The following is a 7,721-nucleotide window of genomic DNA, read 5'->3' on the forward strand; positions in this document are numbered from 1 at the left end:
TGCTGGCTGCCACGCACTGCAGGAGCTGGGACTGAGAAGTTGCACAATTTAGGGGCTGCAGAAGCCAAGCAACGAAGAAGCCATCCACACTATTGGAGACCGCTGGTCAAGCACTCCAAAACCGGAAAACAAAGCCCTTCCTTCTGCATTAATTCTCCATCCTTTTGATAAGGCTTAACATTGTGCCAATCGTCAAAGGGTCCAGATTCCTTTTCACAGAGCAGACGAAAGTGTTGATTTGGAGCACATAGGTAATCAATAGATAAGGAGCACAGTCTACCTCTTTGACTCTCAACTTCTGCATGGTCCCTGCTGCTCACATTTTAGATCCCATACAGTAAAACAACTGTATATCACTACATAATAATGTAGAGTTATGCTTCTTAAAAGAGATTGTATTACTTCCACCAAATGAGAAACAGTCCAAAAAGTCATTGTACCCATCATTGGCTATGATGATTGCTCCTTGGATTCAGTAACACTCCCACTGAATATTCTGTTACCTAAACACTAAATTATAAATTTAACTGCCAATAGCATTCATATGACACAGAGAATAAGGTGAGATATGAAGAAAATTGTAGGATACCAATAAGTGCACACACATACACACACACATACAAAAAACAGTCAAATAAAATTATACAAGGCTTCTATAGGCTTCATTTCTGTGATTGATCCTGGGACTTTAACTAATATCTTTGGCTTTCTTCTCTCATTATCCATTAGTTATTACCTCTATCATCACCCAGAACTTTAATTAACCAGGGTTTAAATGACCCAAAGATTCTGAGTCCTCAATTATTTCATCCTTGCACCTTTGGTAAGTTGCTTGTTCTCTTTAACCTCTTGTTACTTCCCAAATAGCTAGTTTTCATCTTAAAACTTTGTGATGCAGTTTAAATGAGTTAAGGTATGATGAATTCTAAGTACATAATAGATATTTTGAAATTCATTCTATATGTTTTCTGCATCAATTCTTCTTTAAATGAAGGTTACAATAAACACATTAGAAGCTGTATGTGTATCAATGTTTAGCTTTTGACTTCCAAAATAATTTTAAGAATGAGTTTTACAAATCTTGTATCATAAACCATATATTTGAGTCCTATTTAAAAACTAGAAAATACACATGTGTATATATATATATACTATATATATCTGAGATATACTATATTTATATATATACTATAATAATATAGTATATATATATTTATATATATGCTATAATTATAGTATATCTCAGAAAGGTAGAATATGTCCAAATTGGGGTACAGTAAGATGGTTTCTTTCATCATACATTTCTATAGTATTTCAATTTGTTACTATGAGTATGCATGATTTTTCTTACAGTCCTATGTTCACAAATTTCTAGATTTATTACCCAGAGCACTTAACCTATCTGGAGCTCTTTTCTGATCTGTAAAATAATGGAATTAGAATAGATGCTCTCTAAATTTTCTTCCAACTCTAAGGTAGATGATTCTATTTTTATAACTTCAGTTATACTTCATGTACAATGAATAGCATATCTTTAAGTTATGTAAAAAGACACAATCTTTGGACTAGAACAATATCAGTTCAGATGCCACCATTTGCTAGATATATAACCTCGAGTGAGTTGCTAAATTTTGGACATAAATTTCCTGATTTGTAAAATAGAAAAAAAAAATAAGACCTCATGTGCATTAACATACAATAGGAGTTCATCTAATTATAGTTATGCTCTTTAATCAAATAAAAGTTTGCACTGATCCTAAGATATATCATCCCTATGTTATGATCCATGAAAAGGAAGGAGTGGAGGGAGGAAGGAAGAAGAGTCTACAATTAAATCATGGTATGCCATTATTATAGATCTTTTCCAAGATCAGAGATGTCAACATGTGGGAGGAGGAAGATGGTTAAGTTTCTTTTTAAATCTGTGAAATAAGACAATACTGCTATTGTTATTCACTCATCACACACCACTCTGGTTGAAAAGGCAATTCAGCAATCATTTTTCATATCCAATTCCCATAATTAAAAATATTAAAACAATATTACAGAATATGGAAAGTGAAAAGCAAGTACTATGCCTTTTATGAAAGGGCAGGATGCGGGCATTTTATAATGAATTAATTAAGTGTCTACTATATGAAAGGTCGGAGAAGGCAATTGCAACCCACTCCAGTACTCTTGCCTAGAAAATCCCATGGATGGAGGAGCCTGGTAGGCTGCAGTCCATGGAGTCGCAAAGAGTTGGACACGACTGAACGACTTCACTTTCACTTTTCACTTTCATGCATTGGAGAAGGAAATGTCAACCCACTCCAGCATTCTTGCCTGGAGAATCCCAGGGATGGGGGAGCCTGATGGGCTGCCGTCTATGGGGTCTCACAGAATCGGACATGACTGAAGTGACTTAGGAGCATGTGAAAGATAGGATGTTAGATGCTTGATATAAAACAGTGAGCCAGAAGAGAAGCCCTGTTCATATAGGAGCAGACAGCCTAGAAGGGAAGAAAACCGTTCATAGAATTTGGTGATGATAAAGAGTAAAAGAAGTATTCGTGTTTAACAAAAGAAAATGGAAGACAATTTTGTGTTATCTTTTTCTTAAAGCAGAGTGTTAAACCCTTAAACAATGTGAACACTTTTCAGTATTTGCCCTGGAAATTTCTATATGTATAAAATGAAAACACAGTATCAAGTTGAATCAACATGAGGCAAACAATTCAGTGATCAGGGCAATGTGCCACGAGGATTAGAGTAAAAAGCATTATAAGAAAAGAAGCAGAAATTTAAAATATGTTTCCCAAGCCTGACTGATTTATGAACCTTTTGTCTTAAAAAATCTGGGGTTTTAATTCCTGACTTAAACAAACAAAAATGTAGGAAAGCAAATAGACTTGCTTGTCTAATAACAAAAGGGGGTGGAAGGTAAACCCATAGAAGTGTTCAATACAGAAACAAAAATGACATACTTTAAGGTTTTACTGTCATCTCAGCCAAGACCAAGCAGATATTCTCAAACTAGATAAGAGTGCTTATCGTAATACTGGACTAGCAACAGAGCCAGGAGGCATTTACTCATCTTTTATTTACTTAAACTCATACCCTGAATATCTTCTTTTTTTCTTCTACCTGTGTGAGTCGTTTTGATTTATTTTAAAGTTATTGTAAGGGTGTCCCTCATGGCTCAGATGGTGAGAGAACCTGCCTCCGATGTGGAAGACCTGGGTTCAATCCCTGGGTTGTGAAGATCCCCTAGAGAAGGAAAAGGCAACCTATTCTAGCATTCCTGCCTGGAGAATTCCCCCGAGAGAGGAGCCTGGAGGGCTACAGTACATGAGGTCGCAAGAGTCGGACACAACTTAGCGACTTTCACTTTCAAAGCTATTGTAGGATAGATAGGCATTTTACCTAATGGTTTTCATAACAAAACAAGCCATTGAAAATTTTAAATTATATAGGAGGTTTGTTTTCTGTATTTTCTCATATTTCTTTCAGTTCATATTTTAGGGAAATTGAGTTCACATGCTAGAAAAGTAGCTATCTCTTTCAAAAGTTTTCACAGTTTAACACATCACAATGGCTGCAAAATTTCTATCAAACCAGACTATCTTCATTCATATCTCTTTACAACAGTGTATTCTGTTTGTAATCTTGAACAACAGAGAAAGGAAAGTTGAAATGACAAATATATTAAAGAGACTTCAATAGATAATTCTGTGAACTCTTTTCCCTCCAGAGAGCTTGGTGAGCAGAGGGATGTTAGAATAAATTTGTATAAACATCTATAGAAAAGAATTCCTCATTTCAAGCAATCTATTTGGTATTTATTCATTTGACAAGTGCTTTACTTGTATTCCATGGACATTAGAAAGAGAATGCGCAATACACTCTGTCTCTTGGTTCCATTTAGATTAACTTCATAAGGAAGCACTCTATTAGGTATGCAGTTCTGGACAATTGCTACTGGTGACATTGTAGCAACATATAACACTTAGCAATAATTTTCCCAATAGCTTATTTTGAAAGAAAAAAAAAAGAATCAGGTTTTATATGCTGTATAATTACAGTTAAATAAAAACAAATATCCAGAAATTATCAAGAGGATAATTACAACTATAATGACTACCTTGTTATTTTTCCCCTGATTTTCTTTCTTTGCATCTTTATGTCTGATAAATTCACATTCTCTAATCTTTCCACATTCTTGTTTTCCTTCTATCTGCCATGTTTAACACTTGCTGCGGGTGCTAGTTGCTTAGTCATGTCTGACTCTTTGCAACCCCATGGACTGTAGCCTGCCAGGTTTCTCTGTCCATGGGGATTTTCCAGGCAAGAATACTGGGGTGGGTTGCCACCCGCTCCTCCAGGGAATCTTCCCAACCCTGGGGTTGAACCCAGGTCTCCCGCATTGTGGGCAGATTCTTTACTGTCTGAGCCACCAGGGAAACCCAAGAATACTGAGTGGGTGGCCTATGCCTTCTCCAGGGGAACTGCCTGACCCAGGAATCGAACCAGGGTTTCCTGCATCGCAGGCAGATTGTTTACCAGCTGAGCTACCAGAGAAGCCTAATAGTTGCTAGGCACTTACAATGTTTTTAGGTAGAAAGAAAAATAAGAGGATAGAATGCTTTATATGTATAATTAATAAAACATAATAGTTACATAAATATTATTTAGCACATGTTTATAATCTTAAAATAAGTTATATTAGAAAGGAAATAAGGAGCTTCCCAGGTGGTGTTAGTGATAAAGAACCTGCCTGGAGGTAAGAGATGCACATTCAGTCCTTGGGTAGGGAAGATCCCCTGGAGGAAGGCAGGAAAACCCTCTCCAGTATTGTTGCCTGGAGAATCCCATGGACAGAGGAGCCTGGCAGGCTATACAGTCCATAGGGTCACCAAGATTCAAACATGACTGAAGAGACTTAGCACACATGCATGCAGAAAGGAAATAAAATTTCAAAGAGCAAAGAGAAAGAGGTGTTTTTGAACATAGTTATTGTGATAGAGTAGCTTCAGGAGCACAGATTCAATAAGTGGACTCAGTCAGGTTACAGAATACAAAACTAGAATTTGGGATGTAAGGAACAAAATTTATAACCTTTTGATAATATTGATCTTATCCACAGAAAGAAAGAGAGATAAAGATGAGGCATATAAGACAAAATAATATCAACACATTTTTAATACTGAACACAGTAAGATAGAGAAAGTAGAAAATATACAATTATAGAATAGACCAATTCCAATCTGTGCCAATCAGTGAGGAGCAGATATATGAGAAAGCCGAAGAAGAGTTAATAGAATTCAGAATTCCCATTCCACTCTAAGCTTTATTATCCAATCTGTCCATGGAAGGATTCTTTAGCACATGATTTTTGCTTATGAAAGAAATATACTTAGAATTTTCTGTTAAGCATTGTGAATTTAATACATGCATTTATTTCTATTCTGTCTAACACACACACACACACACACACACAAGCAATTAAAAAGGAACAGATTCATCTGCCTCCTTAGCAGAGTAGGCAGTGAATCAGTCTTATAAAAAAAAAGGATAGACTCACAAAGCCAAAGAGAATTAGAACAATGTAGTGATGTTAACTACATTTTAGAATACTGGAAGCCAAATGGCCAGTTGTTACAAATTTAGGAGACCTGACAGGGAGATTCTTGTGTGTGAGGAGGAGGATTAACAACAAGGTGAACATGCTTGTAAATTACCAAGCATGATTTGCTACTTAAAAATTTAAGTCTAAACTATTAGCTGTGAGGATATAAAAGTATTTTCCGATATACATGCTCTCAAATAATTTCTCCCTCTATATAATCACCAGCAGCTGCTGGAGAATGTTCTAAATCAAAACAAGGAAGGAAATAAGAAAGGAGGGCTTCCCTGGTGGCTCAGTGGTAAAGAATTTCCCCTGCTAAAGCAGGAGACCTAGGTTCTATCCCTGGGTTGAGATACTTCCCTGGAGGAGGAAATGGCAACCCACTCCAGTATTCTTACCTGGAGAATCCCATGGATAGAGGAGCCTGGTGGGCTGCAGTCCATGGGGTCACAAAGGAGTCAGAAACAACTTAGCAACTGAACAAATAAGAAAGGAAAGTATGATATGTCTTCCAACTTTCTATCAGAGTTTCTAGTTTCAAACAACCAAAGAGAATTCTAGATGATTACCTAGATGAAGAGCATTATCTGAAAGATATGGGTCATTTGTAGACTCATTGGATGTGCTAGAAAAACAAACCATACCACTGCACTGACCCCAAAGAAATGTGACATTTTTCATCTCTCAAGAAGTGGTGGAGGTGGGAGTGGGGTGAGGGTTGGTAGAATGGAAGGTTCAGTTCAATGAACCCAAGATCGTGTACATATAACAAAGTCTGTTGGTTAAATTGTACAGATTTCTGGCCAGAGGATCAACACCGCCTTCAATCAAATTGTGCTGAAGAGACTTTTCAAGAGTCACACCAACTGGCAGTGCTCTGTCCTTTTCCCTGATGATCCAGAAGATGAAGCATCCTGGCCCCAGAAGACAAAACAGCTGTGGCTGCCGGGACTATAGTGGAGAACAATGTGCATATCCAGGAAATGCCCAAACTGAAGTTGTGGGCTGTGCATGAGCAGACATGTGTGGAACCACATCCTCAAGGCCAGGGGTAAGAGCCTCACCTTCAAGCAGCTGGCCCTGGACTCCCCCAAGGGCTTCAGCATCATCCTGCTCTCTGGTCCTCACAAAAGCAGGGAGGTATACAGGCATTTCCTTAAGGCCCAGGGAGCAGCATGGCCACACCAAACCCTTTGTGGGACCAGAGGTTCCAGAGTGCCAAAGTCCAACCAGACAGATGCAGCTCCAAAAACTAACCCAAGATCCTGCCTTGTGATTAACGATTTTGGATGTAAGTAATAAAGAAAATGAAACAAAATGAAAAAAAAAAATCACTGAAGCTTTTTGTTTTATTTTGTACACAAAATCACTGGGGATCAGTGGACACTTCAGAGATGACAACCTAGATACATATGGCTCCAGCCACTTGGTAGGAAGTGAGGTAAGAAAAAAAACAATGGTTTCGGTGTATCACATGATTACAGATCTAGAGTTTCCAACAGGATTCCAGATGGTCAAACTTCTATAGCAGCTCAAAAGAAGCAGTGAGAACAGCAATCGGAGAGGGCAGTTAACTACTAGAGTTCCTTTCAAGAATTGACTGGGGGCCTTGAGTTGCCCCTACCTATAAAAAGAACTGTTCCTTACAGTATTATTTCTGAAACCAATGGAGAAGAGCACTCCCTGCCCCTTCCTTTATCCATCCTAAGCCAAGTTAAAGTTGGCCGTGGACACATTTGACTGAGACATCCTAGCTCACACATCTGCATCCCAGGTGAAAGGGTATCAGAGAAAATGAGAATCTAGCATTTTCAGCTTTGTTGTTATTTAGTCACTAAGTCATGTCCAACTCCTTTGTGACCCCATGGACTGTAACCCACCAGACTCCTCTGTCCATGGGATTCTCCAGGCAAGAATATTGGAGTGGGCTGCCATTTCCTATGCCAGGGAATCTTCCCAACCCAGGGAATATTTCCAACCCAGGGATAGAACGTCTCCTGCTCAGCAGGTGGATTCTTTATCACAGAGGCACCTGGGAAGCCCAGCATTTTCAGCTACTATACAGTAAGACATTCTTTACTTCCCTACAATGTCCATTAGAGAGAGAATTTTC

At 38.1% G+C, this 7,721-nt stretch overlaps 1 pseudogene; it reads left to right on the forward strand.

The window, feature by feature from the left end:
* Positions 1-6,884, forward strand: part of LOC113897669 — a 97,211-nt pseudogene extending 90,327 nt beyond the window's left edge.
* The last annotated feature ends 837 nt before the right edge of the window (positions 6,885-7,721 follow it).

The sequence above is a fragment of the Bos indicus x Bos taurus genome, chromosome 1, assembly GCF_003369695.1.
Source record: "Bos indicus x Bos taurus breed Angus x Brahman F1 hybrid chromosome 1, Bos_hybrid_MaternalHap_v2.0, whole genome shotgun sequence".
In the NCBI taxonomy this organism is placed as follows: Eukaryota; Metazoa; Chordata; class Mammalia; order Artiodactyla; family Bovidae; genus Bos; species Bos indicus x Bos taurus.